Here is a 27,005-nt window from a genome sequence, read left to right as displayed (position 1 = left end):
AGTCTGCTTTGTTCCCCCTGGGTTAAAAAACTGGCACCCCACCTGGTATTATGGAGTATAAGAAATGCAGGAAAGAGAAGATTATTGAACAATAGGGTCTTGTGTTTTGGAAACAGACAAGGGCAATGTGAAGCACGTTTGCTGGATACCTGCATGGAAACCCAATGGATCCATGAGGATGGACAGCTAAGGGCAGCTGCCAACCACTGCTGAAGTTTCCCAGAACTGTGAGTAGCCTAGCTAGAGGGGCAAAAATGGAACTCCAGAGACTTGTTGCTGGTTAGAATTATCGAACTCAGAGACTTGTCACTGGCTAGAGTTGTTAGACTTGGAGTTATAGAGTTTAATGTTATCCCTCCTGTTTGTTTTAAATCTTGAGTTGGCTGATTATTTCTTTGCTATGCCCAATGCCGTATTTTGCAGTGTGAATGTTTATTCTGTGCCATTATGGGTTTGGTTGTTTGTTTGTTTGTTTGTTTGTTTGTTTGTTTTTGTAGTATGGCTCAGTTAAAATGTCTTGGACTATGGGAATGTCTGAATATCATTGGGATTGATTAAAAACTATATGAAAAAGCCGGGCATAGTGGCACATGCCTTTAATCCCAGCATTTGGGAGGCAGAGGTAGGAGGATCACCATGAGTTCAAGGCCACCCTGAGACTACAGAGTGAATTCCAGGTCAGCCTGGGCTAGAGTGAGACCCTGCTTCAGAAAAAAAGAAAGAAAGAAAGAAAAAATATGGGGACTTTAAAAGTTGGATGAATGTGTTGCATTTCACATCATGCATGGCTATCAGCTTATGGGGGCCAAGGTGGAATGTGGTGTTTTGATTCAGGTGTCCCCCATCAACTTAGGTGTTTTGAATGTTAGTTCTCCAGCTGATGGTAGTTTGGGAATTAAAGCCTCCTGAAGGCTGTGTATTGTTGGGAATGGGCTTATGGGTATTATAGCCAGTTTCCCCTTGCCAGTGTTTGCCACATTCTTCTGTTGCTATTGTCCACCTGATATTGGCAAGGAGGTGATGTCTGCCCTCTGCTCATGCCATTGTTTCCTCTGCCATCCTGGAGCGTCCCCTTAAGTCTATAAACCAAATTAAAACTTTTTCCCTACAAGCTGCTCTTGATCAGGTGTTTTCTGTCAGCAATGCGAACCTGACTGCGTATCTCTCTCTCCCTCACACATAAAACAAAGGCCAGTTTGTTGGGCTTGCCTCAAAAAAAAAAAAAAAAAAAAAAGGTGTGGTGGAGCAGGCCTTTAATAACAGCACTTGGGAGGCAGAGGTAGGAGGGTCGCTGTGAGTTTGAGGCCACCCTGAGACTACGTAGTGAATTCCAGGTCAGCCTGGGCTAGAGCACAACCCTACCTCCAAAAAAAAAAGTAATATGAGTTAAATCAGAAAGCACCTCCAAACAAAGGGATAAGCCCATGAATGTTTCGGCCTGGAGAGATGGCTGAGCAGTTAAGGCACTTGCCTGCAAAGCCAAAGGACCTTGGTTCAGTTCCCCAGGACCCACATAAGCACATGCATCTGGAGTTTGTTTGCAGTTGCTGGAGGCCCTGGTGCACCCATTCATATATTCTCTCTCTCCCTCTTTCTCTCACTGTCAAATAAATATTTTTTTAAAAATGAATGTTTTAAATGCTGCTCTGAGTCTTCCTGAACTAGTCCTGTAGATAACAGCAGCCCCACAGATGCTTTGTTCAAGTCAACCTACTAGGACGGCTGCATCTCACTGAGCTGGAGGCTCAGGGAAGGGCCACAGAACTGTTTATGGAGAAGAGGATTAAAGGGACCAGAGCATTTTTTTTAAAACCACTGTACTGGGATAAGGCTCAGTGATACAGCACTTGCCTGACATGCAAGGGATCCTGGGTTGCAACCCACCTATCCCCTCCCATCACCACAAAACTGCAATATAGGTCATCAACAAAAATTATTTGTAGCTGGGTGTGGTGGTACATGCCTTGAATCCCAGCACTTGGGAAGCAGAGGTAGTAGGATCACCAAGAACACGCGGCCACCCTGAGCCTGAGCTAGAGTGGGACCCTACCTTGTAAAAAAAATAAAATAAAAAACCTATTTACTTTTTTGGTGGTGGCTCCCTAATGTGTGCACAAAGCTTGAGCTATTGACCATAACATATTGGCCTATCAAGTTCAAGGTGGCAGCCATGTCCTCAGGAGTCCTCTCCTGTTCAATCTTACCAGGCAACTGGCACCAGCAGGCAAAGTTTCTCAAGTGCTCTCTAGGTGCCAAGCCAAGTCTGGGTGCTTTGGTTTCCTCAGCTTTTGAACCTTACTCCACACAGGCCCATGTACAGATGTGAAAGCTGAGGCCTGGGGAGACAAAGGACCAGGGCATATCATGGCTGAGTCTTCCTGGTCCTGATGTTCATGGCCACAGTCAGAACCTCCAGCCTTCCAGGTTGGCTGTTCCCCACCCCTCCATGGACTTGCTCCTGATTTGAGTTGTTGTCCTGCACCATGAGGAAGCCATGGGAGTGGGACGCATCCAAGCAGAGCAGAGAGCACAGAGTAGCTCAGGAGAAGAACCAGGGTGGATGACTGAGGGACCACTGAACAGCCCCCACGCTCAGCCTCTTGTGTCGACCCCCCTGAGCTTCATGTGCACATGTGGCCATGCCATCACTGTGAACTTAAGAGGAAGGACTTGGTCTGTGACGACTGGCCCTCTTGTGCTGGGGCCTGTGGTGAGGCTGAGCATGGCAGTGAAAGGTTAGATGTTCACTTCATGAAAGCCACCCTAGGACATGTGCCTGGTGACCTACTTCCTCTAAATAGGCCCTGACTCCAAGGGTTTCTCCCACTTCCTGTGCTGCCAGTGAATTCATCTATTTATGAGGTCAGAGCCCTTGTGATCTAATCACAGCTCAGTGTTGGGATGTACCCACCAGCTGGTCACAAGCCTTCATTCAACACATGAGCCTTTTAGGGGGGCATTTTTTTTAACTATTTTTTTCTTAATTAGAAACTTTGTTGTATGGACAAATCCTATTGATCTCATTCCCCTCCTCCCTACTTCTATTCCACCAAGGGGTTACTGATAGTCACAGGCTTCTGCCAGAACATGCCAGACAGTAAGGAGCACAAGCTGCCTGCCCAAGTTCTCCCAAGGCCAGACCCACTCCCACTCTGAGCTGGCCCAGGATGGATAGGGGGTGTCATTCAGGCTTTATTACCTACCACAAGGGCAGGGCTTCTGCTTTCTTTTTTTTTTAATGTAGGGTCTCACACTAGTCCTGGCTGACCTGGAATTCACTATGTAGTCTCAGGGTGGCCTTGAACTCACAGCGATCCTTTTACCTCTGCCTCCCGAGTGCTGGGATTAAAGGCATGTGCCACCACGCCCAGTTTAGAGCTTCTGCTTTCATTGTGGAAGAATCCAGAGCTCTACCATCTGAGGACCCACTTCTCTCTAAGCATCCCAAGAATGCCATGTGGTTATATCTAAGACAGGGCTCAGCAGAGTTAACAGTGAGAAGGATTGCATGACAGGAATGCGCATACGGAAAAAGAGGGAGGTCTGCTCTAAGGAAGCCGTTCAGGGAACTGCTGGTCTAGCCATTCAGAGATCTTCAGGGCTGTCCAAGGCAGAATCACCAGCAAAGAGTGGAGGCAGCAGTGCAAGACCCAGGCTATGTGCTGCAGAACCCCCACCCACACCAGAGCTTTTCTTGTCGGCCTTAACCAGGTTGGATGAGGCCCAACCATATTATGAATGGTTGCTTACTGGTGCATCTTCACGATGCTGGCATATAAAGCACTCAACCAACAGCAACTTGTGGTAGGAAAGGGTTTCTTTTGGCTTGCAGACTCAAGGGGAAGCTCCATGATGACAGAGGAAACTGGCATGAGCACAGGCCAGGCTGAACATTACCTCCTGGCCTACACTAGGTGGACATTAGCAGCAGACAGTGTGCCAAATGCTGGCAAGAAGAATCTGGCTATAACACCCATAAGCCCACCCACACCAACACACCTCCAGGAGACTCCAGTTCCTAAATTTCCACTAGTTGGGAACCCAGCATTCAGAACACATGAGTTTATGGGGGACACTTAATTAAACCACCATACCTACTTTACTCAACGTCTACTGCTTTAAATGTTATCCTTAGTTAATATTTTATTTATTTATTTGTAAGCAAGGAGATAGAGAGGGAGAGAGACAAGGAGAGAGTGAATGGGTGCACCAGAACCTCCAGCTAATGCAAAATGAACTCCAGATACATGTGCTATTTTGTGCACCTGGCTGTACATGGGCACTGGGGAATTGAACCCAGGTCATTAGGCTTGGCAGACAATGCCTTAACCTCTGAGCCTTCTCTCTAGTCCTATCCCTAGCTAAAAAGTAAGTTCAACACAATGTCTACAATGACATTCGATCAACGGTGGGTGCCATGGCCTGGCCAAATGGACACATAGAATTAACCATCATATTAGAGGATGGGACATTTTGGGGCTTGGCTTCACCTTCTTTTCCAAGAAGGGCAACAAGTCAAAGTGTGAATCCAGACAACTGTCTAGTGTCTCTGCTCTCAACACGGAGGTAGCCTGTAGGCTGAGGCACTGGTATATGGTGCAGCTAAGAGCCACTTTGATGAGGCTTCCAGTGTCAGGATTACTCCTTGAGGTCTCTGATGCCCCCAAAACATTACAGGCCGTTGCCAAAGCCCTTGGTTTCCCACCAGGAATACATGGTAAGACCCTATTACTGAAGACTCCACATACTTGGGCTGCAAGGCCACTGAGAAATCCTGTTGGAGCTGAGCTGAAAACCTCCTCCATGTAGACCAGCTGACAGAAAGCTGGAAAAAGCCATGCTGCATGCAGTTCAATGCGCGAGAGAGAAATCACCAGTGAAGATATTCAACAGTGGACACTGCAAGCCTTATATTTGGCCAGCCAGGCCAAATGAGCCAATGGGTGCAATAGTGGCATATCTATTATGGGGGAAACCAATTGCCCTCTAATTTGGCTGGAGGTCCACTCAATGGGAGGGAATACATCCTGATACTGAAAACCTACAACAGCAGCATGCCCTAGGAGTGTAATGTCTGCTGCTGTATGGCTAAAAGTATATACTGTGCTCACCAAACTGCCCAGTAAGCACTTCTCTTAATGTTCATACCCATATATTAATGTTACTCTCACTTTTGGCTAGAGAACCTTCTCTTTTCAGATGGCAGTGACCTTGGGATGACTCAGAGGGCACCATGGTGCTGAGAAGAAGTGACAGAGGAATGCTTAGCACTGAAACATTTCAATCACCCTTCCATGGCTCAGGTTCCATTGTGGAAGAGGTGGAAAAAAGAACGTAAGAACCGCTAGGTATGGTGGCACACACCTTTAATCCCAGCACTCAGGAGGCAGAGATACGAGGATTGCTGTGAGTTCAAGGCCACCCTGAGACTCCATAGTGAATTTCAGGTCAGCCTGGGCTAAAATGATACCCTACCTCAAAAAACAAAACAAAACAAAAAAAAGGTAAGAGCCAAAGGAAGGGTCAGACCTCTTACAATGTGTTCCTCCAGACACAAAATGGCCTGGATGTCCATGAACTCACAGTGCCTGACACTAAGTACACAAGACCATCATAATAGGAAGAAAAGATGGTGATATCAAAATAAAAGAGAGGCTGATTGAGAGGGGGAGGTGCTATGATGAAGAGTGCAGTTTCAAAGGGCAAGTGGATAGCGGGAGAGAATTACCATGGGCTATTGTTTATAATTATGGAAGTTGACAATAAAAAGTTTATTTTAATCTAGCTTGAAAAAAAAAGATATGAAAAAAAAAAGATTATTCCTTGGATGCTCCTCCCTCAGCCTCAGGATGAGGGCTTATTAGAGCATGGGGACCCCAGAGCAGCCACACCACAGAAAAGTCTCATCCTCCACTGTGGCTGCCTCCAGAAGCTCCTTGTCCCTGTCCAAGAGTTTGAAAACCCCATAGCAGCATCTGAGTGAGGCTCACTATTTCGGGATTACCCCCATGGATTCTCCTCCCTCAGCCTTGGGTGAGGGCTTACTTACAGAGGAGTATAGAAATACCAAGGAAACCACCTTGTTGGAGTTCATTGTTCCTTGTCTTTTACTCTGTGTCTACTCATCTCACCCTGAGGTCATAAGACCTTCCGCTTCATTGTATAAGGCTGGCACAGGGGCCACCTGACATTTCAGGTGAGGGTCTAATGACCCTCTCCACATCTTCTCTCATGAATTGTCCCAGGTGCTTTTGATAAAAGCTGGCAATAGTTGTTCACTGCTTTCAATGCAGAGGAATTTAGCCCTATGATACCTTGAAAAACCTGTCAGCCTGTGTTTGATTCCCCAGTACTCATATGAAGCCAGATATACAAAGTGGCTTTTGTGTCTGGAATTCATTTGTATCAACAGAAGGCCCTGGTGCACCCATTTTTATTCTCTTTCTCTCTCTTTTCTATCTTTCTCAAATATAAATGATTTTTTATTGTTGTTATATTTTATTTTTCAAGGTAGGATCTCACTCTAGCTCAGGTTAACTTGGAATTCACTATGTAGTCTCAGGGTGGCCTCAAATGCACAGCGATTCTCCTACCTCTGTCCCCAGGGTGCTGAGATTAAAGGTGTGGACCACCATGCCCGGCTCCAATAAATATTTTTTAAGAGATGTTAGGGCTGGAGAGATGGCTTAGTGGCTAAAGAGCTTGTATGGAAAGCCAAAGGACCCCAGGTTCGATTCCCCAGGACCCACATAAGCCAGATGAACAAGGTGGCACATATATCTGGAATTTGTTTGCAGCAGCCAGAGGCCCTTACATGTCCATTCTCTCTCTATCTGCCTCTTGCTTTCTTTTGTTCATTTGTTCTTTCTTCCTTTCTCTCTCTCTCTCTCTCTCTGAAATAAATTAAAATTTTGGCTAGAGAAATTGCTTAGCAGTTTAGGCATTTGCTGCAATGCCAAAAGACCCAGGTTTGATTCTTCAGGACCAATGTTAGCCAAATGCACAAGGGGGTGTATGCATCTGGAGTTCGTCTGAAGTGGCTGGAGGCCCTGGCATACCATTCTCTCTCTCTCCCTCCGTCTCTCTCTGTCAAATAAAGACATAAATAAAAATAAAATACTTTAAAAAATAAATTAAAAATAAGATGCCAGAATACTGCTCAGCATATTCAAGTCTCTCTGTACCTCAGAGTTTGCCATCATCTAAAATAGCAGAAAATAGTCTCCACAGATCATGTATGACCATTTTCATGCGAATCACCTCCTTCACAGTAGTGCAGATAGTTTCATTTCCTTGGATTTTACTACAATGCTATTTTGTGGTCTATGTCACATGAAGTTTTTTCCAGTAGGGAAAAGCCATTTTCTCCCCACCTGAAAAGATGTTTTGAATTTGTAAAACAACCTGTTCTTTTCTAAAAATTTTTATCCCCCTTCCCATTAAAAATATTTTTATTTATTTATAAGCAAAGAGAGATAGAGAGACCAGAGACAGAGAGAATGGATGCACCAAGATCTCCAGCTTCTGCAAACAAACTCCAGATGCATGTGCTACTTTGTCCATCTGGCTTTATGTGGGTACTGAGGAATCAAACCTAGGTCAATTAGGCTTTACAGGCACTTTAATCATTGAGCCATCTCTCTGGCCCCTTTTCTTTTTTTAAATTTATTTGAGAGAGAGAGAAAAAAATGGGTGCACGAGGGCCTCTAGTCACTGCAAACAAATTCCAGACGCATGTCATCTTGGGCATTTGGCTTACATGTGTACTGAGGAATCGAACCTTGATGCTTAGGCTTTGCAGGCAAATGCCTTAACCACTAAGCCATCTCTCCAGACCCCCCACTTTTAAAAAAGTATTTCCATTGACAACTTCCATGATTGTAAACAATATCCCATAGTAATTCTCTCCCTCCACCCACTTTCCCCTTTGAAACTCCATTCTCCATCATATTCCCTCCCCCTCTCAGTCTCTCCTTTATTTTGATGTCATGATCTTTTCCTCCTATTATGATAGTCTTGTGTAGGTAGTATCCGGCACTGAGAGGGCCATTTTGTGTCTGAAAGAGCATGTTATAAGGAGTCCTACCATTCCTTTGGCTCTTATTTTCTTCCCGCCACCTCTTCCACAATGGACCCTGAATTTTGGAAGGTATGATTATTTCAATACTGAGCACTCCTCTGTCACTTCTTCTCAGCATCGTGGTGCCTTCTGAGTCATCCCAAAGTCACTGCCATCTGAAAAGAGAAGGTTCTCTAACCAAAAGTGAGAGTAACATTAATATATGGGTATGAACATTAAGAGAAGTGCTTACTGGGCAGTTTGGTGAGCACAGTATATACATTTAGCCAGACAGCAGCAGACTTTACATTCCTAGGGCTCATAACAGCCCTCTACTTTTTGTTCATGGTAGGGTCTTGCTCTAGTCCAGGCTGACCTGGAATTCACTATGTTGTCTCAGGGTGGCTTACAATTCACAGTGATCCTCCTACCTCTGCTTCCCAAGTGCTGGGATTAAAGGCATGTGCCACCACATCAGGATCCTTTTCCTCTTTTTTTTGGGAGATTTTGCTAGTGTTTTTAGTAGTCATCAGCACACCAAATGACAGGCATAGAGCACATTTTTTTCCCAGAAGCCTAGCACCCATTTATCTGAAACTGTTCTGCTCCCTCACTTCTGATGCATCTTGAATGTTGTAGGAATCAGATTGAATTGCTTTAGCCACATTCAGCTGATATTTCTTTGTAGCTCTGAGAGCAATTAGCAGGTCAACTGTGACATGTGCTGACTTGAGATGTTTCATCTTTGGGCAGATGCAGAAAAGCATGCTGTCACTCTTGGCATCCTAAGAGCCACATCCTCAATAACAAATTCACATTCCATGTAAGACCCAGCATAAATGAGGCTTGGTGGTCTCAGCCTCATTTTGGCCTATGCACCTTTTCCTTTACCCAGTGCAGTGGTGTCACAGTCAAGCCTTCTCCTTGCCAGTCTCACACTGAATCTAAGCAGATTGCTTCTTTACTTAGGTTTTGAAATTTACTTGGATCTTATTAAATGAAATGATTTATATGAGCCAGGCATGGTGACACAAGCTTTTAATCCCAGCACTTGGAAGGCAGAGGTAGGAGGATTGCTGTGAGTTCAAGGCCAGCCTGAGACAACAGTAAATTCTAAGTCCACCTAAGCTAGAGTGAGACCCTACCTCAAAACATCAAAAGCAGGCTGGAGAGATGGCTTAGGCCTACAAAGCCAAAGGACACAGGTTCAATTCCTCAGGACCCACATTAACCAGATGCACAAGGTGATGCACGTGTCTGGAGTTTGTTTGCAGGGGCTGAAGTCCCTGAAGCACCCATTTTCTCTCTCTTTCTCCTTCTTCCCCCACCCCTAACAAATAAATTAAAATTTTTTACAAAGATGCTGGGCGTGGTGGCACACACCCTTAAACTCAGCTCTTGGGAGGCAGAAGTAGGAGGATTGCCTGAGTTCAAGGCCACCCTGAGACTACATAGTGAATTCCAGGTCAGCCTGAGCTACAGTAAAGCCCTACCTTGGGAAAAAAAAAAAAGAAGCAGAAGAAGAAAGAAAGAAAGATTCATACCTTGCATGGTCATTTTGCTTCTCCACTGTCATATCCAGATGGCTCCCCACACAATCACAAGTGGAATATGACTCCTTTCCAAAGCACATCCAGAATGAATGAAGCACAGTAAAGACAAGAAATAACTTCTCTAAAGGACAAGGACTTCCACTGGAGTCCTAACAAGACTGGGTGTGGTGGTGCATGCCTTTAATCTCAGCACTCGGGAGGGCAGAGGTAGGAGGATTGCCATGAATTTGAGGCTACCCTGAGACTACATAGTGAATTCCAGGTCAGCCTGGGCTAGAGTGAGACCCTACCTCACAAAGAGAGAGAGAGAGAAAGGAAGGAAGGAAGGAAGGAAGGAAGGAAGGAAGGAAGGAAGGAAGGAAGGAAGGAAGAAAGGCAGGCAGGCAGAGGAAAAACACATGATTTTCCATGGTGCTGGGAGACCCACAGAGACAAAGAAATGTTGGTGTTCTTGTGGATGGGAGGAGGCTGGGCTGCATCTCTGTCTCCGCAGGGAGGAACAAGCTGCCACAGCATAGGAGAGGGCTGAAACACAGAGCACACACCACTCCACTCTGCCAGTCTTCCCAACTGCCCTGCTTCTCATCCTGTCAAGGAGGAGACAATGGAAGTGACACTGGAGAGGCACACAGGGATCACATAAACCTCCCCTTTCTCACCAGGCTTGGGACCCAGGCTCATGTAAGTCAAGTCCAAGGTGAAGCAAATATACCTAAAATGGCACCCCTAGCCCCAGAACTCTGGCATTGACCAGATCCAGGTCACAGGAGTCTCAGACCACCAGAAAAGGGTTTGCTTCTGGGAAAGCATCAAGAGGAAACCACCCACTCTGCCCCTGCTGCTCATTTACAATGTCTGGCATGCAGCAAAAACTTACAAGTATAAAACATTGACCTGTAATCAACATTGTTTTTACATGAGAATATACTACTGCTTCACTTCTCTCTTCTGATGCACCTTGAATATTGGTTAAATAAGATCTAATTGTTTTAACAGAATTTCAGAAACAACCTTTTGTTTCTGAGGGTGGTTAGAAGGTCAGATATGATATGTTGAATGTCTGGGCATACGCAAAACCTACAATTGTTGAATGATATCAGCAACGGAGACTCCATATGATGCAGAAAAGGAAATTAGTCGATACATAAGCAAATTATGAGTAAAGAATTTCCAAATAAAAAGGCATACAATGGAGAAAGAAGTGGAGTATATGAGAAAATAAAGAAATATCAAAAAGAAATTTGCTGTTTTTAATCCTGGCACTTAACAGGCAGAGGTAGGAGGATTGTGGGACTATAGAATGAGATCCTCCTACCTCCTGAGTGCTGGGATTAAAGGCATGAGCCACCACACCCAGCTCTTTTTTAAATTAATTAATTAATTAATTAATATATTTATCTACTTACTTGAGAGAAAGAGGTAGAGAGAGAATGGGCATGCCAGGACCTCCAGCCACTGAAAACAAACTCCAGATGCATGCGCTCCCTTGTGCTTCTCTCTTACATGGATCCTAGAGAATCAAACCTGGATCCTTTAGCTTTGGCAGGCGAATGCCTTAACTACTAAGCCATCTCTCCAGTCCTAGAAATTTTTTTTTGTTTGTTTGTTTTTTGAGGTAGGGTTTCACTCTAGTCCAGGCTGACCTGGAATTCACTCTGTAGTCTCAGGGTGGCCTTGAACTCATGGCCATCGTCCTACCTCTGTCTCCTGAGTGCTGAGATTAAAGGCATGAGCCACCACATCCAGCTCTTTTTAAAATTTATTTATTTATTTATTTGAGAAAGAAAGAGGTAAAGAGAGAATGGGCACACCAAGACCTCCAGCCCCTGCAAACGAACTCCAGATGCATGCGCTCCCTTGTGCATCTGGCTTACATGGGTCCTGGAGAATCAAACTTGGATCCTTTGGCTTTAGCAGGCAAATGCCTTAACCACTAAGCCATTTCTCCAGTCCTAGAATGTTTTTTGTTTGTTTCTCAAGGTACGGTTTCACTCTAGTCCAGGCTGACCTGGAATTCACTATGTAATCTCAGGGTGGCCTCAAATTTACAGCGATCCTCCTAACTCTGCCTCCTCAGTGCTGAGATTAAAGGTGTGCACCACCATGCCCAGCTCCTAGAATTTTTTTTTTAAATAATGAATGAAATGTGAAGAGAACTCATGACCTGAAGGACAGTGCAAAACAGTGCAAGACACATGTATAACTAGAGTCACAGAAAAGGAATAAACAAACAAACCAAAAAGAAAGGGCCATATAGCCTGGCATGGTGTGCATGCCTTTAATCCCAGCACTAGGGAAGCAGAGATAAGGAGAATCACCATGAGTTTGAAGGCAGCCTGAGACTGCATAGTGAATTCCAGGTCAGCCTGGGTTAGAGCAAGACCCTACCTCAAAAAAAGGGGGGGGGAGGCATCTAATAAAGGAACTGTGGCCACATTTTCCTCAAATTTGATTTAACAAAAAATCCATCCAGGAGCTGGAAGGATGGTTCTGTGGTTAAGTGTGCTTCCTATGCAAGCATGAGGGCCTGAGCAGACCTGGGCTAGTTTGAGTCAGATGTCTCCCATAAATTCAAGTTTTGAATGTTTGGTCACTAGGTGGTAACACTTTCGGAGATGTAGTCTTGCTAGAGGAAATGTTTTTCTGGAGGTGGGTTTAGGGGCATTTTAGCCAGCTCCCCCTTGCCAGAGTTCAGCTCACTCTGTTTGCTGCTGTTTTCCACCTGCTGTGGCAGGAGGTGATGTCCAGCCTCTGCTCTAGCATCATCCTTTTCCTGCCAACATGAAGCTTCCCCTGAGGCTGTAAATCAGAATAAAACCTTTCCTCCCATCCACTGCTTTGGTTGGGTGCCATCCCAGCAATGCAAAGCTTATGACCAGAAAATGAGTTTGATTTAAGTTCTCATGTAAAACAGCTGGCATAACGCATCTGTAATCTAGCTCTGTGTCGAGCAGAGAGCAGAGATTTGCTTGGACTCATGAAAAAAGGGCAAATTTCAGAATCAGTAAGAGACTCTGGTTCAAGGAAAAACAGGTGGATGAATAATGGAGGAGGGATACTCAATGTTCTCCTCCAGCCCTCCTAGGCATGCATATGGGTGCCACATTAGGACATAGATATGCATATAACACATGCACACCCTATGCACACACAAAAATGTTTTTGAAAAAAGTCAATCCATAGGTCTCCAAAGTTCAGTAAACTCCAATGGGAATAAATGCAAACAGAACACACCCAAGCACAGATCATGGAAAACAAAAACTATTATCTTAGAAGTAATCAGAGTGGTGGCAGAGACATTATTCATACTGACACAGTGAAAATGATGACTGAGTTCCTATAAGAAATAAGGCAAGGGCGTGGTGGTGCACACCTTTAATCCCAGCAGTTGGGAAGCAGAGGGAGGAGGATTGGCATGAGTTTGAGGGCACCCTGAGACTACACAGTGAATTCCAGGTCAGCCTGGATTAGAGCGCAAGACCCTACCTTGAATAAAAAGAAAGAAAAGAAAGAGAGGAAGGAAGGAAGGAAGGAAGGAAGGAAGGAAGGAGAAAGTAAGAAGTAAGGAAGGAAAAAAGAAGGAAGGAAGGAAAGAAGAAGGAAGGAGGAAGGAAAAAGAAAGGAATGAAGGAAGAAAGATGGAGGAAGAAAGGAGGAGGGAGGAAGGAAGGAAGGAAGGAAGGAAGAAGGTGGCCCTGAAAGGGGAAGTTGCAGCCACAGCTGAAGAATGAATGTAGTGAGAACATCATTGAAATGTGAAGGCAGAATGAAGACATTTTATTTTTATTTTTGTAGCATTGAGGCTTGAACCCAGGACTTTGTGCATGCTAGGCAAGTGCTCCACCAGTGTGCTCTATTCTTAGCTCAGAGTAAAGATGTCAGATATACAGCAGTGGTATGAACCACTTCAGCAAGCTTGCATGGAGAGGAATGCTTTGGGCTAAAGGGAAACATGCCAAATGGAAAGCTGGATCCACAGAGAGGAAAGAAGAGAACAGCAAGGATATGTATACATACAAAAGACAGATTTTCCACTTTCTAATTTTTCCAAAGAACATCTGAACATTTCAAAACCAAAAAACAGTACATTGTGAGGTTTATGAAACAAATATATATAAAACATATGCAATAGTAACACCAAGGAGTTATATGTTGAAAGGTCTTTGTTTACTTATTACGGAGAGAGGGAGGGAAGGAGAGAACAGGCACGCTAGGGCCTCTAGCCACAGCAGACAAACTACAGATGCATACATACGCTTCTGGCTTATGTGGGTACTGGGGAATTGAACCTGGGTACTCAGCTTTCACAGGCAAGTGCCTTAATCACTAAGCCATCTCTCTGGCCCCCTTTTTTCTTATTTTGGTGGAGTTGTGGGTGGAGTGGGTGGTGGTGGTGCTGGGAAAGGTCTTTATATTATAAATCAAATAGTATAACACAGTTTCAAAAAAATACAATTTCTAAAAAAAATACAGAAACTATCATAGCTGAAAATGAAATGGAACTAGACATGGTGGTACACACCTTTATTCCCAGTACTTGGGAGGCTGAGGTAGGAGGATCACTGTGAGTTTGAGGACAGCCTAAGACTACAGAGTGAGTTCCAGGTTAGCTGGGGCAAGTATGAAACTCTACCTCAAAAAAATATATAATAAATAAATGAAGGTAAGTTAACTTTAAAAAAAGTTATTATTACTTATTTATTTGACAGAGAAAGAGGGAAAGGATGGGTGTACCAGGGCCTCCAGCCACTGCACACAAACTCCAGACACATGCGCCCCCTGGTGCACCTGGCTAACGTGGGTCCTGGGGAATGAAACCTGGGTCGTTTGGCTTTGCAGGCAAATGCCTTACCCACTGAGCCATCCCTCCAGCCCCCTTATTTGTTTGTTTTTGAGGTAGGGTTTCAACTGTAGCCTAGGCTGACCTGGAATTCACTATGTAGTCTCAGGGTGGCCTTGAACTCACATCTATCTTCTTACCTCTGCCTCCCAAGTGCTGGGATAAAAGACGTGTGCAACAACACCCAGCACATAAATTAAAAGTTATGCAAGAGGAATATAGAAAAAAACAAATATGCAAAGACAAAGCAGGACAAATGGAAAACAATTAGCAAAACTATACATAGTCTTAAACCCAATGACATCAATAATTACATTATCTATAAATACCGAGAATATTCCAATTTAAAGAACTTGCCAGATTGGATTTAAAAAACAAAGCCTATTTATAAAGAGATATACTTTAAATACAAAAATACAAGCAAAGGCTGGTGGGTGACAGGGGTTGGCAGGCAGTGGTGGGTGGGAGCTACCCTGAGGAGCCGCTCCATGCTCCTCACCCATCTCTGCACCCTTTAGTGACCCCTGCTGGTGGCAAGGACCACAGGTGTTCACCCAGGAGCTGGACCAGTGGGTGTAGCAGCTGAATGCTGTGCAAGAAGGCTAAGGAGATCCTGACTAAGGAGAACTATATGAAGGCAGTGTGGTGCCCCGGGACCTGCTGTGGGGATGTGCACTGCCAGTTCCATGACCTCATGCTGCTGTCTACGATTGGCAGGAAGATCCCAGATACAAACTGCCTTTTCATGGGTAACTACATAGACAGGGGCTACTATTCTGTGGAGACCATGACTCTCCGTGTGGTCTTGAAGGTATGTTATCTAGAGTGCATTACCATATTGCGAGGAAATCACAAAATCTAACAAATTACCCAAGTATATGGCTTTTATGATGAGTGCCTTCGCAAGTATGGAAGTGCCAATGTGTGGAAATACTTTACAAATCTATGTGATTATCTTCCAGTTACAGCATTAGTAGGTGGACAGATTTTTTGTTTTGTTTTTCTTTCTTTTAGTTTTCTGAGGTAGGGTCTAACTCTAGCTCAGGCTTACCTGGAATTCACTATGTAGTCTCAGGGTGGCCTTGAACTCTTGGAGATTCTCCTACCTCTGACTCCTGAGTGCTAGGATTAAAGGTGTGTGCCACCACGCCTGGCTTGATGGACAGATTTTCTTCCTCCATAAAGAACTCTCTTTACTACAGTGATTGGGTATATGCGTGAGAAGGAAAATACTTAGTAGCAGAGGCCAGTAAGTTAAAAAGGAGATATAAAGGGAAGAGAAAGGAAAGGAGGAGGGTACTTAATAGGTTGATATTGTATATATGTAAGTACAATGATTGAGATGGGGAGGTAATATGATGGAGAATGGAATTTCAAAGGGGAAAGTGTGGGGGTGGGGAGGGAGGGAATCACCATGGGATATTTTTTTATAATCATGGAAAATGTTAATAAAAATTTAAAAAAATAAAAATAGAGCTCTCTTTATCCATAGAAACACTGGATCATGTAAGAGTCCTGGACCATTTATAAGAAGTGGCACGAGGACCCAATCAATGTGTGATCTTCTATGATCAGATCTAGATGATCAGGTGGATAGGATATCTCATCATGTGGGGTTGGCTACACATTTGGACAGGATATTTTGGAAACATTTAAGCATGTCAATGGTCTCACACTGGTTTCTCATACTCACCAGCTCATTATGGAAGGATACAATTGGTATCATGATCAGAATGTAGTTACCATTTTTAGTGTACCCAATTACTGTTATCATTGTGGGAACCAGGCTGCTATCATGAAATTAGATGACACCTTAAAATACTCTTTTAAAAAATATTTTATTTTTATTTATTTATTTGACAGAGAAAGAGGGAAGGAGAGAGAGAGAAGAATAGGCGTGCCAAGGCCTCCAGCCACTACCAACAAACTCCAGGCGCGTGCGCCCCCTTGTGTGGCTAATGTGGGTCCTGGGGACTCTAACCTGGGTCCTTTGGCTTTGCAGGCAAGCACCTAAATCTCTAAGCCATTCCTCCAGCCCAGAATACTCTTTTTGCTGGGTGTGGTGGCACATGCCTTTAATCCCATCACTCAGGAGGCAGAGGTAGAACTGCCAAGAGTTCAAAGTCACCCTGAGACTACATAGTGAATTCCAGGTCACCCTGGGCTACAGCAAGATCCTACCTCAAACAAACAAACAAACTCTTCAGTTTGACCCAGCACCTCATTGTGGAGAGCCTCATCTTACTCAGTGGACCCCAGATTACTTCCTGTAAACTCCTCCTAGGAACTCCTTTCTTGGTATGTGGAGGCATACCTGGCTTTAAAATATGTATAGTTTACAAATTGTAATTTGTCTTGACAATATGTTCTGGGCCAAACTGTGCCATACTAAAGGTGAGCATTTAGCACAATCTGAGACTGAAATTTCTTCCACTGCTCTAGAGGGTCAGTCTAACAGTCCTCCTGCTCTGTTTACTGTAACATTGTCTTCTCAAGTGTTTAAGCAAAGAAGGTAACCCATGGCTTTACCTCCTTTTGTGCTTAATTGGAAATGTTAGTTATAGGGTTGTACAGGCATGGATTAATAGAGTTGTTTTTTTTTTTTTAAGAAAAAAAAATCACAAGCTAACTTTCACATATTTATATACCTTTATTTTATTGAAATGTATAATTAACTTGAAAGGATTCTTGGGAGTATTTTGTCATAGCATTAAAGAGATTTCCCTTCATTTAAACTAAAGTGCTTCTCAGCCTTTTGGCTAAGATCAAGTGTAAACTAAAAGTGCTGTTTCATGTTGATCTGTGTATTACCATATATTAGTCACGACAGTGCTTGCATCCTGTTTGGGGTCTGAGCAAATAAACTTTTCCTTTAAACAAAAATATAAAAAAGTTTTTAAAATACATCTAGTTAAAAGTAAAGAATGAAAAGGAGAAAGTGTGGGGGGGGAGGGAGGGAATTAACATGGGATTTTTTTTTTATATAATCATGGAAAATGCTAGTAAAATTAAAAAAAGAAAAAAAAGAATGAGCCAGGTATGGTGGCACATGCCTTTAATCCCAGTGCTCAGGAGGCGGAGGTAAGAGGATCACTGTGAATTCGAGGCCACCTTGAGACTATAGAGTGAATTCCAGGTCAGCCAGAGCTACAATGAGACCCTATCTCAGAAAAAAAAAAAGTAAAGAATGAAAGAAGAAATAATATGGAAAGTGCTATAACAAATTTGAACTTGTTGTATCTTCAATATGTGAGACAAAATTGTGAGAATAGAGAAAAATAGTTAACAGAACAAATAAAACTTATACTTGAACATATAGTTGAATATGCTGAATATCATAAATCAATGAGAAACCAGACAAAGTAATCACTCAGTGTGATACTTTGAATGTACGTCCCCTATTGACTCAGGTGTTAAAATTAAACTTGTAACTTGGATCTCCAGCCACCTGGCTAGAGGAAGTTTCACGGGGTGTGCAGCCCAAAGATGTCTTAATTTTTTAAGAGATTTTATTTTATTTATTTATTTTTTTATTGATTTGACAGAACAAGAGGGAGAGAGAGAGAGACAGAATGGGCGCACCAGGGCCTCCAACCACTGCAAACGAACTCCTTGTGCCTCCTTGTGCATCCGGCTAACGTGGGGTTCTGGGGAAATCAAACCTGGGTCCTTTGGCTTTGTAGGAAAATGTCTTAACCATTAAGCCATCCCTCCAACCCCCCAAAGCTGTGTTAATTTAAATGTTAAATGTTTTTCTTTATTTGTGTTTGGGAGAGTGTCTGAATTCTAGCTCAAACGTATGCAGAAAGGTCTGAACTCTGCTTGGGTCCCTGCTTGCTGCTCTTTGGTGTTGCTGGCTGGTGGTGGTTTCTCTCTCTGCTTGGATTTATGCATGGGAGCGGCTTCTTCTGCCATTGATGGAACCACCCCTGGATTGTATAAGCTTGTAATAAATCCCTTCCTCCTATAAAGCTATGTTTGGTTGGATATTTGTCCAGCAATGTGAAGTTGACTATTACAATAAGCAAAGGAGAAATTAACAATATAGACAGGGGTGGTGGCGCACACCTTTAATCCCAGCACTCAGGAAGCAGAGGTTGGAGGATTGCCATGAGTTCAAGGCCACCCTGAGACTACATAGTGAATTCCAGGTCAGCCTGGGCTACAGTGAAACCATACCTCAAAAACAACAAAAAAGTATATGTGTGTGTGTGTGTGTGTGTGTGTGTTGTAAGGAGTCCTACCCTCCCTTTGGCTCTTACATTCTTTCTACAACCTCTTTCACAATGGACCCTGAGCCTTGGAAGGTGTGATAGAGATATTGCAGTGCTGAGCACTCTTCTGTCACTTTGTCTCAGCACCATGGTCATCCCAAGGTCACTGCCATCTGAAAGGAGAAGGTTCTCTAACCAAAAGTGAGAGTAGCAGTAATATATGGGTATGAACATTAAGAGAAGTGCTTACTGGGCAGTTTGGTGAGCATAGTATATACATTTAGCTGGAGACTAGCAGACATTACACCCCTAGGGTTCACGACTACGCCTGTTGTAGGTTTTCAGTATCAGGCATCTATTCTCTCCCTTAAAGTGGGCCTCTAGTCAAATTAGAGGGCAGTTGGTTTCTCCCATAACAGACGTGCCACCGTTGCACCTGTTGGCTCATTTGGCCTGGCTGCCTAATATAAGGCTTGCAGTGTCCACTGATGAGTATTTTCACTGGTGATTTTTCTCTCTCTCCTATTGAACTGCATGTAGCATGGCTTTTTCCAGCTTTCTGTCAGCTGGTCTACATGGAGGAGGTTTTCAGCTCAGCTCCAGAAGGATTTCTCAGTGACCTTACAGCCCAAGTATGTGGAGTCTTCAGCAATAGGGTCTTACCATGTATTCCTGGTGGGAAACCAAGGGCTTTGGCAATGGCCTATAATATTTTGGGGCATCAGGGACAACCCCGGCCAACAACTCACTGGAAGGTATCCCATCCCTGGCACCGAAAATTTTCTCGTAACAATCTGGCTGAGTGTTCACTCTTGTTTTTTTAAAAAAATGATAAAAGAACTTGCCTTTGAAGCCTAAAGACCCCAGTTCAAGGCTCAATTCCCCAGTACCCATGTAAGCCAGATGCACAATGTGGCACATGCATCTGGAGTTCGTTTGTAGTGGCTGGAAGCCCTGATACACCCATTCTCTCTTTTTCTGTCACTCTCAAATAAACAAAAACAAATAAATTCTTTAAAAAGCATGATAAAAGCAAAATTTAGCAAGCAAACCTTCGACTTGTCTCTAAGTTTGATACTGTTGAAGACTTTTGGGCTTTATACAACCATATCCAGTTATCTAGTAACTTAATGCTTGTATATGACTACGCGCTTTTTAAGGATGGTATTTAAGGATGGTGGGAAGACGAGAAAAATAAATGGGGAGGATGATGGATAATTACACTGAACAAACAGCAGAGACAAAGTGACCTTGATTTCTTTTGGCTAGAGACAATGCTGTGCCTTATTGGAGAATCTTTTGATGACTACAGTGATGATGTACGTGGAGCTGTTGTTTATGTTAGAGCTGAATGTGATAGTGTGAAGTGAGCAAAATGTTACATTTCTCTACATTTATTTATACCAAACTTAGAGAAAAACAGAAGTCACTTCCTTGTAGGATCTCATAAAGGAATGGAATGAAACACTTGTTTAAGCATTACCCTAGGCCTGCATTGTTGAGTAAAATCCTTGTAAGTGGGACATTGGCAGACTCCTGGTCCCAGGCCTACCTCACACCCTCCAGGTGCTTCCTGTAACTGATTTATGGTCTAACTCCCATCCTTTTTTTCCCCTATCAACATCATGTGGTTATTTCCAATAAAAGCTGTTACTCCCAACAGTTCAGGGCTGCATCCTGAGATCCCGAACTCTGGGAAGCAGACTTGGAGCCCCAGCTTTCTTCTTTTTCATTCTTTTTACCCAATAAAACATTGCCTCACATTCTGTGAGTCAATGGTCTTACTTGTATGACACCAGACCCCTTAACAATAGCAATATGGACTACTGAATGTGAAAACAGAGAAACTGTTACAAATATAGGGAGGGTATACAAGGAAAGATTAAGGACTTCCTCCAAAGACAGTGATTGGTTATTAATCCCATGCAGACATAGTGGCTAAGAGCAGCTCCACCACTAAACATAGGTTTGTTGTTTAAGAAGACACCTTCTGAGTATTCTCATAGGACACTGTCAAATAGTCGAGATTTGGGAGCTGAACCAAAGCCTCATCACAGCAGAGTGGACTGCATTTGGATTTTATTCCATCTAAATGTTGCTGAGATATAAGAGAAGTGTCATTCTCCTTTGTCTTGTACTTCTGCATCCTTTTTAAAAAATTTTCTAGAGTGTCCACTATCCTAATCAAAGAATTACCATAGACACCATCCCCAGAATCCATAAGTGTGTTCCAGGACTACTCTGTAATAGCTTAGCTGAATTACCATTACACTTGCACACACATTTTACCTTTCCACCATATTTTTAAAAATCTTGAATTTTTATACCTTAGTAGGAAAAATACTTTGTGTTCCACTTTATGCAGGAGCATATTGCTGGTTTGAGTATGATGAATATAGTTTTCTAGCAATTTTTCTTTCTACAGTGTTATGTTTGCTGTACTCCTGCTGATGGCTGCTAGCTTTTAATTTATTTGTTTCCCTACTTGATAACATGAGTGACTCAGATTGCAGTTTTTCATTTGTTCTGTGTGGTGGTTTGATTCAGGTGTCCCCCATAAACTTAGGTGTTCTGAATGATAAGTTCCCAGCTGATGGAGATTTGGGAATTAACACTTCCTGGAGGGAATGTATTGTTGGGGGGGGATTATGGGTGTTAGATCCAGTTTCCCCCAATGTTTGGCACACTCTCCTATTACTGTTGTCCATCTGATGTTGATGAGGAGGTGATGTCCACTTTTTGCTCATGCCATAATTTTCCCTACCATCATGGAGCTTCCCCTCAAGTCTTTAAGCCAAAATAAACCTCTTTTTTTGCCCACAAGCTGCTTTTGGTTGGGTGATTTCTACCAGCAATGCAAGCCTGACTGTAACAGTAAAGCGGTACCCAGAGTAGGGTTGCTTCTAGACACCTGACTGTGTGGCTCCGGCCTTTTGGAGCTGACTTTCAAGAGGAATGTGAAAGGACTTGAAACCTTGGCCTGAGAGACACCTTGCAGTGCTGTAAGTACAGCTTGATGGACTATTCTGGTCAGAGTTGAAAGACCTGAATGCAGTAAGAACTATGGACTGTGAGTTTTGGCTTAGGAGGGTGAGAAAGAGCTTTTTGCCTGGACTGGGCTAGGAGCAGTTTATGTGAGAGGCTTGCTGTTGTGCCCATGTCCTGAGAAGTTGTACAGGTTTGCAGTGCATAGAAATGGACTGGTGTCAAATGAGCCAACAGGTGCAACAGTGGCACATCTGTCATGGTGGAAACCAACTGCCCTCTACTTTGACTGGGGGCCCACTCCATGGGAGGGAATATATCTCTGATACTAAAAACTTAAAACAGGGGTAGTCATGAACCCTAGGGGTCTAATGTCTGCTGCTGTCTGGCTAAATGTATATGCTATGCTTATCAAACTGCCCAGTAAGCACTTCTCTTAATGTTCATACCCTTATATTAATGCTATTCTCACTTTTGGTTAGAGAATCTTCTCTTTTCAGATGGCAGTGACCTTGGGATGACTCAGAAGGCATCATGGTGCTGGAAAGAAGTGACAGGAGTGCTCAGCACTGCAATATCTCTACCACACCTTCCATGGCTCAGGGTGCATTGCAGAAGAGGTTGCAGAAAGAATGTAAGAGCCAAAGGAAGAGTAGGACTCCATACAACATGCTCCCCCCAGACACAAAATGGCCTGGAAATCCATGACCTCACAGTGCCTAACACTACCTACACAAGACCATCATAATAGGAGGAAAAGACCATGACATCAAAATAAAAGAGAGACTGATTGAAATGGGAGGGTCTATGATGGAGAATAGAGTTTCAAAGGGGAAAGTGTGTGTGTGGGGGGAGAGCACTACCATGGGGTATTGTTTATAATCATGGAAGTTGTTAATAAAAAAATTTGAAAAGAAAGAAAAAAAAAAAGAAATCACACATCGTTAATCTCAGTACTCAGGAGACAGAGGTAGAAGGATTGACCTGAGTTCAAGGCCACCCTGAGACTACCTGAGACTATAGATCAGCCTGGTCTAGAGTGAGACCTTACCTTGAAAAAAATTGAAAAAAAAAATCAAAGTTTACTGTATCTATCCAAAGTCCTTACATAGATAATTTTATACTTTATAAAACTATTATATTGAGAAAATATATTTTGAATGGATGGTATAAGCTTCCACAATAAGAAGGTAGAAAATAACCAGGTGTAATGGCTCATGCCTATAATCCCAGAACTCAAAAGGCTGAGGCAAGGTTATCATTGAGACTTCCAGGCCAGCCTGGGCTGCAAAGTGAGACCCTGTCTCAAAAAAAAAAAAAAGAAAAAAATGATGAAAGAAAAGGAGAGGAGGAGGGAGGAGGACAGAAGAGGAAGAGGGGGAAGTAAGCAACAGCTAAAAAAATAAAGATAAATTAAGCCAAAATATAAAAGAGGAATAAGAGAATTAAGAGTGTACATAGTTGAAAAAGAAAGGCAGGCACATGCAGACAAAAAGAACTGCAAGATGCCAAAGGTTGTTTTTTTCCAAATAATCAATGACATACTGCTCTCATAAGTTCTTTTCATCCTTGAGCTGGAAGTCCCAGCCAGAGGAATAATAAGTAAATTGTCCTTATTCACAGATGTGACTTGGAGATGTGGTGCCATATGGTTTCACTCTGTAGTCCACAGGCTTGGAGCTTGCTGGCTAGTGAGTCTAGAACTCATTATACACCAGAATATCCTCAAATCTATGGCAATCCTCCTCCCTCTGCCTCCCAAGTACTGGGATTACAGGTGTGTACCATATTCCCAGCTAACAACAGATTACAAAGAGAAAAATTACAAGGTATAACAAACAAATGGGGGGTGGGGGTAGGAGTGGGTCAGGTAGCTTTGTTAGGGTGGCCCACAAAAGTAAGAAGTAGGAATGTCTTTGAACCTGTCCAAGCAGTCTATACTTGCTAGAGATCAATCATGATCTGACTTATCTCTTTCCTAGTTCCCTAGACCTGTTTTTTCATGCCCTCCCTGGGAGGGAGGTCTCTCCTAGGATTTAACTCTAGCCCTAACATCATGGTTGGTCAAATTCAGCCCCCAGAACTTGGTGTTAGGGCTAGCTTCTTCCTGAGACAGCCCCTAGTCCAAACCAATCAATCAGCTGTCCCTTGGCTCACTTGAGCCAGAAAGGGTCTGCCACCATAAGGTTATAAATATGTTTGCAGGGGAAGGGAAAGCTCTCTGAGCTGTCTGACTTCTCCTGAACCTCTAGATGCTGGTGAGTTTCTCCCAGCTGGCTGAGGGGAGTGCTCTCTAGCCCTTATTTTCCACATGAGCTCCTTTTCCACATGGTAGGAGCTTTTTGTACTTTCCTTTTTGTCCTCTCCACCATTTTTCCAGGCCCACCACATGGGCTCTCAAGCCATGTGGATGTTCATTCTCCTTTCCTTGGTTCTGTATTTCCCTCAATAAATGATCTAATAATTATCCTTTTAAATTGTATTTTATTCAATTCCTTGATTAAAATTAGACATGAAGGATGGGCATGGTGGTGCACACCTCTAATCCCAGCATTCAGGAGTCAGAGGTAGGGGGATTGCAGTGAGTTCAAGGCCACCCTGAGACTACATTGTGAATTCCTGGTCAGCCTAGGCTACAGTGAGACCCTACCTCAAAAACAAACAAATAAAAAAATTAGACATGAGGGCTGGAGAGATGGGTTAGTGGTTAAGGTACTTGCCTGGGAAGCCTAAGGACCATGTTCTACTCTTCAGATTACACGTGAGCCAGACACACAAAGGTGAGGCAAGTGCAAAGTTGCACATGCTCACTATGTGGCATAAGCATCTGGAGTTTGATTTCAATAGCTGAGGCCCTGGTGTACCAAATTTCACTGTCTCTCTCATTCTCTCTCTCTCTCTAAAATTAAAAAAAAAAATTAGAGTCAGGTGTGGTGGCACACACTTTTAATCCCAGAACTCAGGAGACAGAGGTAGGAGGATTGCCACGAGTTCAAGGCCACCTTGAGACTCCATAGTGAATTCCAGGTTAGCCTGAGCTACAGTGAGACCCTACCTCGATAAACAAAAAAATAAGTAAAAATAAAAAATAATTAAAGAAAAATTAGATATGAACTTGGGGTTTAGGGTTCAAGGCCTTTCCTGACCCCTTAACACCCCATTATGCAACAACACAAATGTATTAGGGCTAATAAATGAGCTTAGTAGGGTTGCAGGCTACAGATACAAAAACCAAGTGTATTCCTAAATACTCATGGCAAATAACTTGAAAATTAACATCCTGCGGGGTAAATTTCATGAAGGTTACCCAGACCTCTGTGAAGGAAGGGAGAGATGCACCATCTGTATAGTCCACAAGACTCACTGCTTGCCATCCTGTCAGTTCTTGTCAAGTGCTCTGTGCAGTCAATGTCTCAGATTTTCAGCAGTCTTCTAGGGGTAAAAACTGACAAGCTGATCTCAAACTGTTTAGAAATGCAATGATTTCAAATTGTATAGAAATGCAAAAGAGGTTGGGTATGGTGGCACACCTTTAATGCCAGCACTCAGGAGGCTGAGGTAGGAGGATCACCATAAGTTCGAGGCCATCCTGAGACTACACAATGAATTCCAGGTCAGCCTGAGCTAGAGTAAGACCCTATATCACAAAACTAAAAAGACAACAAAACAAACAATAACAACAACAACAAAAAGCCAGGCATACAAAAGAGCCAAATGTGGCAGCACACATCTATAAAGTCAGCACTAGGGAGGTGGATAGGATTCCTGAGGGCCTCCCCAGGCCTCCGTATGCACATGTACAGTGCTTACATGTGCTCATGCACTTACTCACATATAAGCATGCATACACACGCCCAAGGAAAGGCAACACAAAAAGAAATACAAAGGACATAAAATCGTCCAAACAAATTTTCTGAAGAAAAGCAAGGCTGAAGACTTGCTGTGTGACTCCAAAGACTTTCTGCCAAGCTACAGTAGTAGTCAAAATCACGTGGCTGCATGGACAGACAATGGGACTGAACAGAACCTAGAAGAGATCCACTCTTGTTCCGTGAATTGATTTTTGACAAAGGCACAAGAAAAAGCCAATGGAGGGAGGAAACAGTTTTAAGCAAATGGTCCTGGAATAACAGGATAATCTTACAGAGAAAAGATGATTCTTGATGTCCAGCTTATCACACACATACATGACAACTTGAGGGAGATCCAAGTCACAAACAAAATCACAGCTTCTAGGTATGGACATGGGAAAATACCTTCATGATCTGTTAAGATTTTTTTTAGGGCACAGAAATATTTTACCATAAAAGAATAGTAATTAGGGAATTCTAATTTTATCAAAAACAAAATCTTCTGCCCCCAAAGAGATAGTGTTAGCTTCCAGTTCCTTTCACTGTTGAGGCTGAGTGTGGGGTGGGCTGCCCAGAGGACATTATCTGGGGTTAGGTCATCTAAGCACCTAGTCCCTGGGGCCAGGAGTACCTGGCTCAGGGCTACATCTTCAGGGCAGTCATGAATGTAGTAGGGTCTAATGTCCAAACTACATGTCTCTTTCACCTGACAAGCCTATTCCAATGGTGTAGCCTCTCACCTTGCAAGGGGGCTGGGTAACAGGTACTCAGTCCCATTCTGTGGCTCCCGTACATAGACTGCTCCTGCCTAGCTAGGGCCTGGTTCCAGCCATGTGGCAGAGTGTTACTATTCCTGGCTGCAACCTAAGCAGCTGCCCATTAAAATTCCATTAGTTTCGAAGGCTGAGCTGCAGTTGATATTTCTAATTATTGTGAAATTAAAATTGTCCCTGTAATTTAATGATAATTGTGTGATATGCCAGCTGGTGCCCTGGGGAGCGACATCATTCCCAAGCAGAACTTTGGAAAGTGTCTTGAAAGTTCTTTGAACAAGTAAAGAGGGAAATGAGGGCATGCATGTGTGCAGGGGTCAGGCACACAGTTGGAATTTAAATGCCGAGTATCAGTGGGCTCTGGTAAGCCAGGACTTCTGAGGAAGCAGTCTGGCTCCCAGAGCAGGTGGGCTGTGGGGAGGGGACAGCACCAGGCCTCCTCCAGTACTGAGGGCAGGATTAAGTAAAAGCAGAATGATATATTACAACCTAGCTCTGCAGGGATAAAGAAACACAAGCAGGTATGACACCATGGGGCAAATTCTTAAAACTGAAAAGTCCTCTGTGGGACAACCTCTGCATTTGAGGTAATTTTGTGGGGTGGCCTGTAAACATAGCTAGAGCCAGTCCTCTGGAGCAGGGATCAGGCCTTCATCTTTCCCATTCCCCATCAAAGTGAGAACTGGCTTCAAGGGCATATCCTGAGGACTGACCCTCTCTGGGAGACAGG

General features: G+C 43.4%; 2 pseudogenes; both read left to right on the top strand.

The window, feature by feature from the left end:
- Positions 1-15,038: 15,038 nt before the first annotated feature.
- On the top strand, positions 15,039-16,725 carry LOC101613429 (annotated as a pseudogene).
- Positions 16,726-19,682: 2,957 nt separating this feature from the next.
- Positions 19,683-20,645, top strand: LOC101598771 (annotated as a pseudogene).
- The last annotated feature ends 6,360 nt before the right edge of the window (positions 20,646-27,005 follow it).

The sequence above is a fragment of the Jaculus jaculus genome, chromosome 11, assembly GCF_020740685.1.
Source record: "Jaculus jaculus isolate mJacJac1 chromosome 11, mJacJac1.mat.Y.cur, whole genome shotgun sequence".
NCBI lineage: Eukaryota > Metazoa > Chordata > Mammalia > Rodentia > Dipodidae > Jaculus > Jaculus jaculus.
This window is presented reverse-complemented; position numbering and strand designations above follow the sequence as displayed.